The following is a 12,884-nucleotide window of genomic DNA, read 5'->3' on the forward strand; positions in this document are numbered from 1 at the left end:
GGTCGTTTGTCAATTTCAGCCCACTCACCTTAAACCTATGCTCTCGAGTTTTCAACTCACCCCAAATTGGGTAAAACACAGAAATACTCAGTTTACAACCCTTCCATAAGATCATATCGCAGCCGTTACGCTGCAGGGAAAGTCGTCCCAGCTTATTCCACCTCGCCCTACGGTCCAAACATTGACGAAATCATTGTCTATATATTGTCATCAATTTCACGTGTCTTTTTTAACGTTTTCAAGATGTCAATTACGCTGGACAACAACGAGCGATTGGAAACAGAAAGGTGAAACGGAGAATGGCTTCAACTTTCAGTGCTGGATGCCACTGCGCCGCAGGGCGGCGACCGCGGCTGGTTTCTGTAGTGTAGTGGTCATCACGTTCGCCTAACACGCGAAAGGTCCCCAGTTCGAAACTGGGCAGAAACTGCTTGGTTCGTCAACTGCAGCCTTTTACATGGACAAGAACGGAGCTTTCTTGCTTGCTTTCCCATCTGCAAACCTGCCTTCGAATTTGCTTGAAAGAATCTGCTCTCGTAGTGAAATGTAAGGCAACTCCATTTAATTACTGTGTAAAGCATTATAAAGTTTTTCTCCAACCTGGTTCTGATGCATATGCCATTCTGTTTGAGAGTGTCCTTGCCGCGTTCTGATCCTTCCACGAAAAGCAGTACCGCATTTGCATTCCTTGCGCAGGCGGCCCGGTTCAAAGGCAGGGAAGAAGCTGCTGCGCAGGTGTCACAGCGCACCACGGATTCCTGAACTTGTCTGTCTGTCAAATGTACCCCAAAGTCGTCTCTGAAAGGCCTCATTTGGAAGCTGTCTGTCGTTATTCAACGCGCGAGAGTTGGTACCAGATTCCTGAATCATATTTTGGGGCAGTTCGCACGTTAGTGGCTCATTCAATCAGCAACAGCAATGAAATAATTTACACTCTCAGAGGAACCTTTGAACCTGTGCTTTCATAGCGCCGCTAATATTAAGGTGCGCCCCGAGATCTAAGCCATGTTGGAACTGAAACGGAGGAATCGACAGAGAGGCTACAGAATGACATCGCATCCATTTGGTTTTCTTTAAATCACTGACGAGCAGGAAAATGTAAAAGGGGAGAGCGAGTGGGGAAGTGAGGCGGTTGCAGCTCTGGTAAAAGTCCTTCTTTGTGATTCACTCCGCAAACAGAGACTTGAAGGTGACTCAGAGGCGTGTGAGCTCTTCACATCGAGATCAGAAAGCACTCAAGGGCAGTTAGCACCTCTTCCGGAGTGGGGGTGGGGTGAGGTAATTACCTTTTGACTTCTGTTACTATGTTCAGAAACTGCCTTTTCGATTGACTTGAACAGAAACTGCATTTCCAATAAGCACCATGGAAGTTAGCAAAATTTATTGAATCGCTTCTCGTCGATTGCCGCACAGGTTTCCGACTCAGTTGGCATCCACGTGGCTCATGTCCAGGAGTGAACATCTCTGCAGCAAATTGCACGGTTAAAGTAAAAGGCACGGAAAGTGGCATCTCGAACCGGCCCCGAGGTCAGAGCATGCTCACAATGTGATCTGTCGTTCTCGGATTGTAATGCGACCTCCGGTTTTAGGGTGGAGAACATTCTTTGGGACCCTTCTTCTGCAAAACAGACACAGTGACTGAATAAATGCTGCACGGTTTGATGTGGAACACGGCCTGCTCAGCTTTGTGCATTTTCCCTGTAGTCAGGTGTGTTTCGTGTTCCGTGTAAACGTGAAAGTCGTCCTGTTTCGAGCAATGTGTGAAATCATTTAGCAAAGCAAGAATCGAAATTGTAGTAATGTCTAGCAGCTCATGGTTATTTGACCGAAGTGTCCAAGTGTCTCTGCTGTCAAGATCGCGTTCGCCTCCCGCGCGGAAAATCGCAAACAGCTCTGCTGTTCCAAAGCGATTTGTGCTTTTACTGGAACCGAATGGAGACTATTATTTCATCGCTGTTGTGAAACAAAGTCCTGCGGTGACTCGACTCGTCGTTATTTGGTTTTTTGTCCAATGGGAAAATCGTTCCAATGAATTTCGGTGTCATATGTTATTGAATTTCTCCCATTTCCTTCATTTCCGTCCTGGAGACATCAGAAGGAAAAGGTAATCTAATCGAGACTGTGATTGGTGAAATTCACTTTTTATGGCCCGTTCTTATGATGTTCTTTCTATCTCTCTTTTCAGCATTGTCTGGAAAGTGGTGGTGCACTAACGCTGCAGTATGTTTGAAAGAGTAGTTTGGAATTGCCCTGTTGTTAGTTGTGAGATTACTTTATGACTCATGCCCTCGGACTGTGACACATTTAGCATTCATGCATCTCTCTGTCTGAAAATGCATTCGGCATGCCAGTTTTGTTTGTGTTCCGTGAAAAATGCTTTCTGTTTTGCGATTCGCTCAGCACATTACGAGTTAACAGGGTATCTGAGGTAACTTCGAGCAGCAAAACTCCTCAATTGAGGTCTGGGAAAATTTCACGGAGTATGGTCAGTCGGGGCAAAATTAAGGAAGTCGTTCGTATCTGCAGTGTTTCACAATACTACCTTTCCCGTGAGCAGTCGAACAGACTAAACGATTGTGCCACAGACTGCGATGGAAAACTCCGCTAAAAAGTAATCCTTTAAAGCCAGTGTTAGCAACAAGACGTTATGGGGGTACACGGCGTGGAAACAGATATTTAGGTGTATCTCATCCATGCTCACCACATAACCAAAATTAAACAAGTCCCGTTCCCCAGCATTTGGCCCCAATCCCTCTAAACCCATCCTGTCCAGAAACTCATCCGATTACCTTTGCAATTTTCTGAGTGTAATAGCCTCCTCCACTTCCTCTGGGAGCTCATTCCATACACGCACAACCTTCTGTGTGGGAAATGTGCCTCAGGTCGTTTGTCAATTTCAGCCCACTCACCTTAAACCTATGCTCTCGAGTTTTCAACTCACCCCAAATTGGGTAAAACACAGAAATACTCAGTTTACAACCCTTCCATAAGATCATATCGCAGCCGTTACGCTGCAGGGAAAGTCGTCCCAGCTTATTCCACCTCGCCCTACGGTCCAAACATTGACGAAATCATTGTCTATATATTGTCATCAATTTCACGTGTCTTTTTTAACGTTTTCAAGATGTCAATTACGCTGGACAACAACGAGCGATTGGAAACAGAAAGGTGAAACGGAGAATGGCTTCAACTTTCAGTGCTGGATGCCACTGCGCCGCAGGGCGGCGACCGCGGCTGGTTTCTGTAGTGTAGTGGTCATCACGTTCGCCTAACACGCGAAAGGTCCCCAGTTCGAAACTGGGCAGAAACTGCTTGGTTCGTCAACTGCAGCCTTTTACATGGACAAGAACGGAGCTTTCTTGCTTGCTTTCCCATCTGCAAACCTGCCTTCGAATTTGCTTGAAAGAATCTGCTCTCGTAGTGAAATGTAAGGCAACTCCATTTAATTACTGTGTAAAGCATTATAAAGTTTTTCTCCAACCTGGTTCTGATGCATATGCCATTCTGTTTGAGAGTGTCCTTGCCGCGTTCTGATCCTTCCACGAAAAGCAGTACCGCATTTGCATTCCTTGCGCAGGCGGCCCGGTTCAAAGGCAGGGAAGAAGCTGCTGCGCAGGTGTCACAGCGCACCACGGATTCCTGAACTTGTCTGTCTGTCAAATGTACCCCAAAGTCGTCTCTGAAAGGCCTCATTTGGAAGCTGTCTGTCGTTATTCAACGCGCGAGAGTTGGTACCAGATTCCTGAATCATATTTTGGGGCAGTTCGCACGTTAGTGGCTCATTCAATCAGCAACAGCAATGAAATAATTTACACTCTCAGAGGAACCTTTGAACCTGTGCTTTCATAGCGCCGCTAATATTAAGGTGCGCCCCGAGATCTAAGCCATGTTGGAACTGAAACGGAGGAATCGACAGAGAGGCTACAGAATGACATCGCATCCATTTGGTTTTCTTTAAATCACTGACGAGCAGGAAAATGTAAAAGGGGAGAGCGAGTGGGGAAGTGAGGCGGTTGCAGCTCTGGTAAAAGTCCTTCTTTGTGATTCACTCCGCAAACAGAGACTTGAAGGTGACTCAGAGGCGTGTGAGCTCTTCACATCGAGATCAGAAAGCACTCAAGGGCAGTTAGCACCTCTTCCGGAGTGGGGGTGGGGTGAGGTAATTACCTTTTGACTTCTGTTACTATGTTCAGAAACTGCCTTTTCGATTGACTTGAACAGAAACTGCATTTCCAATAAGCACCATGGAAGTTAGCAAAATTTATTGAATCGCTTCTCGTCGATTGCCGCACAGGTTTCCGACTCAGTTGGCATCCACGTGGCTCATGTCCAGGAGTGAACATCTCTGCAGCAAATTGCACGGTTAAAGTAAAAGGCACGGAAAGTGGCATCTCGAACCGGCCCCGAGGTCAGAGCATGCTCACAATGTGATCTGTCGTTCTCGGATTGTAATGCGACCTCCGGTTTTAGGGTGGAGAACATTCTTTGGGACCCTTCTTCTGCAAAACAGACACAGTGACTGAATAAATGCTGCACGGTTTGATGTGGAACACGGCCTGCTCAGCTTTGTGCATTTTCCCTGTAGTCAGGTGTGTTTCGTGTTCCGTGTAAACGTGAAAGTCGTCCTGTTTCGAGCAATGTGTGAAATCATTTAGCAAAGCAAGAATCGAAATTGTAGTAATGTCTAGCAGCTCATGGTTATTTGACCGAAGTGTCCAAGTGTCTCTGCTGTCAAGATCGCGTTCGCCTCCCGCGCGGAAAATCGCAAACAGCTCTGCTGTTCCAAAGCGATTTGTGCTTTTACTGGAACCGAATGGAGACTATTATTTCATCGCTGTTGTGAAACAAAGTCCTGCGGTGACTCGACTCGTCGTTATTTGGTTTTTTGTCCAATGGGAAAATCGTTCCAATGAATTTCGGTGTCATATGTTATTGAATTTCTCCCATTTCCTTCATTTCCGTCCTGGAGACATCAGAAGGAAAAGGTAATCTAATCGAGACTGTGATTGGTGAAATTGACTTTTTATGGCCCGTTCTTATGATGTTCTTTCTATCTCTCTTTTCAGCATTGTCTGGAAAGTGGTGGTGCACTAACGCTGCAGTATGTTTGAAAGAGTAGTTTGGAATTGCCCTGTTGTTAGTTGTGAGATTACTTTATGACTCATGCCCTCGGACTGTGACACATTTAGCATTCATGCATCTCTCTGTCTGAAAATGCATTCGGCATGCCAGTTTTGTTTGTGTTCCGTGAAAAATGCTTTCTGTTTTGCGATTCGCTCAGCACATTACGAGTTAACAGGGTATCTGAGGTAACTTCGAGCAGCAAAACTCCTCAATTGAGGTCTGGGAAAATTTCACGGAGTATGGTCAGTCGGGGCAAAATTAAGGAAGTCGTTCGTATCTGCAGTGTTTCACAATACTACCTTTCCCGTGAGCAGTCGAACAGACTAAACGATTGTGCCACAGACTGCGATGGAAAACTCCGCTAAAAAGTAATCCTTTAAAGCCAGTGTTAGCAACAAGACGTTATGGGGGTACACGGCGTGGAAACAGATATTTAGGTGTATCTCATCCATGCTCACCACATAACCAAAATTAAACAAGTCCCGTTCCCCAGCATTTGGCCCCAATCCCTCTAAACCCATCCTGTCCAGAAACTCATCCGATTACCTTTGCAATTTTCTGAGTGTAATAGCCTCCTCCACTTCCTCTGGGAGCTCATTCCATACACGCACAACCTTCTGTGTGGGAAATGTGCCTCAGGTCGTTTGTCAATTTCAGCCCACTCACCTTAAACCTATGCTCTCGAGTTTTCAACTCACCCCAATTTGGGTAAAACACAGAAATACTCAGTTTACAACCCTTCCATAAGATCATATCGCAGCCGTTACGCTGCAGGGAAAGTCGTCCCAGCTTATTCCACCTCGCCCTACGGTCCAAACATTGACGAAATCATTGTCTATATATTGTCATCAATTTCACGTGTCTTTTTTAACGTTTTCAAGATGTCAATTACGCTGGACAACAACGAGCGATTGGAAACAGAAAGGTGAAACGGAGAATGGCTTCAACTTTCAGTGCTGGATGCCACTGCGCCGCAGGGCGGCGACCGCGGCTGGTTTCTGTAGTGTAGTGGTCATCACGTTCGCCTAACACGCGAAAGGTCCCCAGTTCGAAACTGGGCAGAAACTGCTTGGTTCGTCAACTGCAGCCTTTTACATGGACAAGAACGGAGCTTTCTTGCTTGCTTTCCCATCTGCAAACCTGCCTTCGAATTTGCTTGAAAGAATCTGCTCTCGTAGTGAAATGTAAGGCAACTCCATTTAATTACTGTGTAAAGCATTATAAAGTTTTTCTCCAACCTGGTTCTGATGCATATGCCATTCTGTTTGAGAGTGTCCTTGCCGCGTTCTGATCCTTCCACGAAAAGCAGTACCGCATTTGCATTCCTTGCGCAGGCGGCCCGGTTCAAAGGCAGGGAAGAAGCTGCTGCGCAGGTGTCACAGCGCACCACGGATTCCTGAACTTGTCTGTCTGTCAAATGTACCCCAAAGTCGTCTCTGAAAGGCCTCATTTGGAAGCTGTCTGTCGTTATTCAACGCGCGAGAGTTGGTACCAGATTCCTGAATCATATTTTGGGGCAGTTCGCACGTTAGTGGCTCATTCAATCAGCAACAGCAATGAAATAATTTACACTCTCAGAGGAACCTTTGAACCTGTGCTTTCATAGCGCCGCTAATATTAAGGTGCGCCCCGAGATCTAAGCCATGTTGGAACTGAAACGGAGGAATCGACAGAGAGGCTACAGAATGACATCGCATCCATTTGGTTTTCTTTAAATCACTGACGAGCAGGAAAATGTAAAAGGGGAGAGCGAGTGGGGAAGTGAGGCGGTTGCAGCTCTGGTAAAAGTCCTTCTTTGTGATTCACTCCGCAAACAGAGACTTGAAGGTGACTCAGAGGCGTGTGAGCTCTTCACATCGAGATCAGAAAGCACTCAAGGGCAGTTAGCACCTCTTCCGGAGTGGGGGTGGGGTGAGGTAATTACCTTTTGACTTCTGTTACTATGTTCAGAAACTGCCTTTTCGATTGACTTGAACAGAAACTGCATTTCCAATAAGCACCATGGATGTTAGCAAAATTTATTGAATCGCTTCTCGTCGATTGCCGCACAGGTTTCCGACTCAGTTGGCATCCACGTGGCTCATGTCCAGGAGTGAACATCTCTGCAGCAAATTGCACGGTTAAAGTAAAAGGCACGGAAAGTGGCATCTCGAACCGGCCCCGAGGTCAGAGCATGCTCACAATGTGATCTGTCGTTCTCGGATTGTAATGCGACCTCCGGTTTTAGGGTGGAGAACATTCTTTGGGACCCTTCTTCTGCAAAACAGACACAGTGACTGAATAAATGCTGCACGGTTTGATGTGGAACACGGCCTGCTCAGCTTTGTGCATTTTCCCTGTAGTCAGGTGTGTTTCGTGTTCCGTGTAAACGTGAAAGTCGTCCTGTTTCGAGCAATGTGTGAAATCATTTAGCAAAGCAAGAATCGAAATTGTAGTAATGTCTAGCAGCTCATGGTTATTTGACCGAAGTGTCCAAGTGTCTCTGCTGTCAAGATCGCGTTCGCCTCCCGCGCGGAAAATCGCAAACAGCTCTGCTGTTCCAAAGCGATTTGTGCTTTTACTGGAACCGAATGGAGACTATTATTTCATCGCTGTTGTGAAACAAAGTCCTGCGGTGACTCGACTCGTCGTTATTTGGTTTTTTGTCCAATGGGAAAATCGTTCCAATGAATTTCGGTGTCATATGTTATTGAATTTCTCCCATTTCCTTCATTTCCGTCCTGGAGACATCAGAAGGAAAAGGTAATCTAATCGAGACTGTGATTGGTGAAATTGACTTTTTATGGCCCGTTCTTATGATGTTCTTTCTATCTCTCTTTTCAGCATTGTCTGGAAAGTGGTGGTGCACTAACGCTGCAGTATGTTTGAAAGAGTAGTTTGGAATTGCCCTGTTGTTAGTTGTGAGATTACTTTATGACTCATGCCCTCGGACTGTGACACATTTAGCATTCATGCATCTCTCTGTCTGAAAATGCATTCGGCATGCCAGTTTTGTTTGTGTTCCGTGAAAAATGCTTTCTGTTTTGCGATTCGCTCAGCACATTACGAGTTAACAGGGTATCTGAGGTAACTTCGAGCAGCAAAACTCCTCAATTGAGGTCTGGGAAAATTTCACGGAGTATGGTCAGTCGGGGCAAAATTAAGGAAGTCGTTCGTATCTGCAGTGTTTCACAATACTACCTTTCCCGTGAGCAGTCGAACAGACTAAACGATTGTGCCACAGACTGCGATGGAAAACTCCGCTAAAAAGTAATCCTTTAAAGCCAGTGTTAGCAACAAGACGTTATGGGGGTACACGGCGTGGAAACAGATATTTAGGTGTATCTCATCCATGCTCACCACATAACCAAAATTAAACAAGTCCCGTTCCCCAGCATTTGGCCCCAATCCCTCTAAACCCATCCTGTCCAGAAACTCATCCGATTACCTTTGCAATTTTCTGAGTGTAATAGCCTCCTCCACTTCCTCTGGGAGCTCATTCCATACACGCACAACCTTCTGTGTGGGAAATGTGCCTCAGGTCGTTTGTCAATTTCAGCCCACTCACCTTAAACCTATGCTCTCGAGTTTTCAACTCACCCCAAATTGGGTAAAACACAGAAATACTCAGTTTACAACCCTTCCATAAGATCATATCGCAGCCGTTACGCTGCAGGGAAAGTCGTCCCAGCTTATTCCACCTCGCCCTACGGTCCAAACATTGACGAAATCATTGTCTATATATTGTCATCAATTTCACGTGTCTTTTTTAACGTTTTCAAGATGTCAATTACGCTGGACAACAACGAGCGATTGGAAACAGAAAGGTGAAACGGAGAATGGCTTCAACTTTCAGTGCTGGATGCCACTGCGCCGCAGGGCGGCGACCGCGGCTGGTTTCTGTAGTGTAGTGGTCATCACGTTCGCCTAACACGCGAAAGGTCCCCAGTTCGAAACTGGGCAGAAACTGCTTGGTTCGTCAACTGCAGCCTTTTACATGGACAAGAACGGAGCTTTCTTGCTTGCTTTCCCATCTGCAAACCTGCCTTCGAATTTGCTTGAAAGAATCTGCTCTCGTAGTGAAATGTAAGGCAACTCCATTTAATTACTGTGTAAAGCATTATAAAGTTTTTCTCCAACCTGGTTCTGATGCATATGCCATTCTGTTTGAGAGTGTCCTTGCCGCGTTCTGATCCTTCCACGAAAAGCAGTACCGCATTTGCATTCCTTGCGCAGGCGGCCCGGTTCAAAGGCAGGGAAGAAGCTGCTGCGCAGGTGTCACAGCGCACCACGGATTCCTGAACTTGTCTGTCTGTCAAATGTACCCCAAAGTCGTCTCTGAAAGGCCTCATTTGGAAGCTGTCTGTCGTTATTCAACGCGCGAGAGTTGGTACCAGATTCCTGAATCATATTTTGGGGCAGTTCGCACGTTAGTGGCTCATTCAATCAGCAATAGCAATGAAATAATTTACACTCTCAGAGGAACCTTTGAACCTGTGCTTTCATAGCGCCGCTAATATTAAGGTGCGCCCCGAGATCTAAGCCATGTTGGAACTGAAACGGAGGAATCGACAGAGAGGCTACAGAATGACATCGCATCCATTTGGTTTTCTTTAAATCACTGACGAGCAGGAAAATGTAAAAGGGGAGAGCGAGTGGGGAAGTGAGGCGGTTGCAGCTCTGGTAAAAGTCCTTCTTTGTGATTCACTCCGCAAACAGAGACTTGAAGGTGACTCAGAGGCGTGTGAGCTCTTCACATCGAGATCAGAAAGCACTCAAGGGCAGTTAGCACCTCTTCCGGAGTGGGGGTGGGGTGAGGTAATTACCTTTTGACTTCTGTTACTATGTTCAGAAACTGCCTTTTCGATTGACTTGAACAGAAACTGCATTTCCAATAAGCACCATGGAAGTTAGCAAAATTTATTGAATCGCTTCTCGTCGATTGCCGCACAGGTTTCCGACTCAGTTGGCATCCACGTGGCTCATGTCCAGGAGTGAACATCTCTGCAGCAAATTGCACGGTTAAAGTAAAAGGCACGGAAAGTGGCATCTCGAACCGGCCCCGAGGTCAGAGCATGCTCACAATGTGATCTGTCGTTCTCGGATTGTAATGCGACCTCCGGTTTTAGGGTGGAGAACATTCTTTGGGACCCTTCTTCTGCAAAACAGACACAGTGACTGAATAAATGCTGCACGGTTTGATGTGGAACACGGCCTGCTCAGCTTTGTGCATTTTCCCTGTAGTCAGGTGTGTTTCGTGTTCCGTGTAAACGTGAAAGTCGTCCTGTTTCGAGCAATGTGTGAAATCATTTAGCAAAGCAAGAATCGAAATTGTAGTAATGTCTAGCAGCTCATGGTTATTTGACCGAAGTGTCCAAGTGTCTCTGCTGTCAAGATCGCGTTCGCCTCCCGCGCGGAAAATCGCAAACAGCTCTGCTGTTCCAAAGCGATTTGTGCTTTTACTGGAACCGAATGGAGACTATTATTTCATCGCTGTTGTGAAACAAAGTCCTGCGGTGACTCGACTCGTCGTTATTTGGTTTTTTGTCCAATGGGAAAATCGTTCCAATGAATTTCGGTGTCATATGTTATTGAATTTCTCCCATTTCCTTCATTTCCGTCCTGGAGACATCAGAAGGAAAAGGTAATCTAATCGAGACTGTGATTGGTGAAATTGACTTTTTATGGCCCGTTCTTATGATGTTCTTTCTATCTCTCTTTTCAGCATTGTCTGGAAAGTGGTGGTGCACTAACGCTGCAGTATGTTTGAAAGAGTAGTTTGGAATTGCCCTGTTGTTAGTTGTGAGATTACTTTATGACTCATGCCCTCGGACTGTGACACATTTAGCATTCATGCATCTCTCTGTCTGAAAATGCATTCGGCATGCCAGTTTTGTTTGTGTTCCGTGAAAAATGCTTTCTGTTTTGCGATTCGCTCAGCACATTACGAGTTAACAGGGTATCTGAGGTAACATCGAGCAGCAAAACTCCTCAATTGAGGTCTGGGAAAATTTCACGGAGTATGGTCAGTCGGGGCAAAATTAAGGAAGTCGTTCGTATCTGCAGTGTTTCACAATACTACCTTTCCCGTGAGCAGTCGAACAGACTAAACGATTGTGCCACAGACTGCGATGGAAAACTCCGCTAAAAAGTAATCCTTTAAAGCCAGTGTTAGCAACAAGACGTTATGGGGGTACACGGCGTGGAAACAGATATTTAGGTGTATCTCATCCATGCTCACCACATAACCAAAATTAAACAAGTCCCGTTCCCCAGCATTTGGCCCCAATCCCTCTAAACCCATCCTGTCCAGAAACTCATCCGATTACCTTTGCAATTTTCTGAGTGTAATAGCCTCCTCCACTTCCTCTGGGAGCTCATTCCATACACGCACAACCTTCTGTGTGGGAAATGTGCCTCAGGTCGTTTGTCAATTTCAGCCCACTCACCTTAAACCTATGCTCTCGAGTTTTCAACTCACCCCAAATTGGGTAAAACACAGAAATACTCAGTTTACAACCCTTCCATAAGATCATATCGCAGCCGTTACGCTGCAGGGAAAGTCGTCCCAGCTTATTCCACCTCGCCCTACGGTCCAAACATTGACGAAATCATTGTCTATATATTGTCATCAATTTCACGTGTCTTTTTTAACGTTTTCAAGATGTCAATTACGCTGGACAACAACGAGCGATTGGAAACAGAAAGGTGAAACGGAGAATGGCTTCAACTTTCAGTGCTGGATGCCACTGCGCCGCAGGGCGGCGACCGCGGCTGGTTTCTGTAGTGTAGTGGTCATCACGTTCGCCTAACACGCGAAAGGTCCCCAGTTCGAAACTGGGCAGAAACTGCTTGGTTCGTCAACTGCAGCCTTTTACATGGACAAGAACGGAGCTTTCTTGCTTGCTTTCCCATCTGCAAACCTGCCTTCGAATTTGCTTGAAAGAATCTGCTCTCGTAGTGAAATGTAAGGCAACTCCATTTAATTACTGTGTAAAGCATTATAAAGTTTTTCTCCAACCTGGTTCTGATGCATATGCCATTCTGTTTGAGAGTGTCCTTGCCGCGTTCTGATCCTTCCACGAAAAGCAGTACCGCATTTGCATTCCTTGCGCAGGCGGCCCGGTTCAAAGGCAGGGAAGAAGCTGCTGCGCAGGTGTCACAGCGCACCACGGATTCCTGAACTTGTCTGTCTGTCAAATGTACCCCAAAGTCGTCTCTGAAAGGCCTCATTTGGAAGCTGTCTGTCGTTATTCAACGCGCGAGAGTTGGTACCAGATTCCTGAATCATATTTTGGGGCAGTTCGCACGTTAGTGGCTCATTCAATCAGCAACAGCAATGAAATAATTTACACTCTCAGAGGAACCTTTGAACCTGTGCTTTCATAGCGCCGCTAATATTAAGGTGCGCCCCGAGATCTAAGCCATGTTGGAACTGAAACGGAGGAATCGACAGAGAGGCTACAGAATGACATCGCATCCATTTGGTTTTCTTTAAATCACTGACGAGCAGGAAAATGTAAAAGGGGAGAGCGAGTGGGGAAGTGAGGCGGTTGCAGCTCTGGTAAAAGTCCTTCTTTGTGATTCACTCCGCAAACAGAGACTTGAAGGTGACTCAGAGGCGTGTGAGCTCTTCACATCGAGATCAGAAAGCACTCAAGGGCAGTTAGCACCTCTTCCGGAGTGGGGGTGGGGTGAGGTAATTACCTTTTGACTTCTGTTACTATGTTCAGAAACTGCCTTTTCGATTGACTTGAACAGAAACTGCATTTCCAATAAGC

The 12,884-nt window shown here is 46.1% G+C and overlaps 5 non-coding genes across 5 annotated transcripts; all 5 read left to right on the forward strand.

Annotated features, from left to right (window-relative positions):
• The first annotated feature begins 356 nt into the window (after nucleotides 1-356).
• On the forward strand, nucleotides 357-429 carry trnav-aac (transfer RNA valine (anticodon AAC)). The gene has a single exon. It is a non-coding gene; the product is annotated as a tRNA-Val (tRNA).
• Nucleotides 430-3,237: 2,808 nt separating this feature from the next.
• Nucleotides 3,238-3,310, forward strand: trnav-aac (transfer RNA valine (anticodon AAC)). The gene has a single exon. It is a non-coding gene; the product is annotated as a tRNA-Val (tRNA).
• A 2,808-nt stretch (nucleotides 3,311-6,118) lies between these two features.
• trnav-aac (transfer RNA valine (anticodon AAC)) lies at nucleotides 6,119-6,191 on the forward strand. Its single transcript has one exon. It is a non-coding gene; the product is annotated as a tRNA-Val (tRNA).
• A 2,808-nt stretch (nucleotides 6,192-8,999) lies between these two features.
• trnav-aac (transfer RNA valine (anticodon AAC)) lies at nucleotides 9,000-9,072 on the forward strand. Its single transcript has one exon. It is a non-coding gene; the product is annotated as a tRNA-Val (tRNA).
• A 2,808-nt stretch (nucleotides 9,073-11,880) lies between these two features.
• On the forward strand, nucleotides 11,881-11,953 carry trnav-aac (transfer RNA valine (anticodon AAC)). Its single transcript has one exon. It is a non-coding gene; the product is annotated as a tRNA-Val (tRNA).
• Nucleotides 11,954-12,884: the final 931 nt, after the last annotated feature.

This window comes from Chiloscyllium punctatum, unplaced genomic scaffold (assembly GCF_047496795.1).
Source record: "Chiloscyllium punctatum isolate Juve2018m unplaced genomic scaffold, sChiPun1.3 scaffold_156, whole genome shotgun sequence".
Lineage (NCBI taxonomy): Eukaryota > Metazoa > Chordata > Chondrichthyes > Orectolobiformes > Hemiscylliidae > Chiloscyllium > Chiloscyllium punctatum.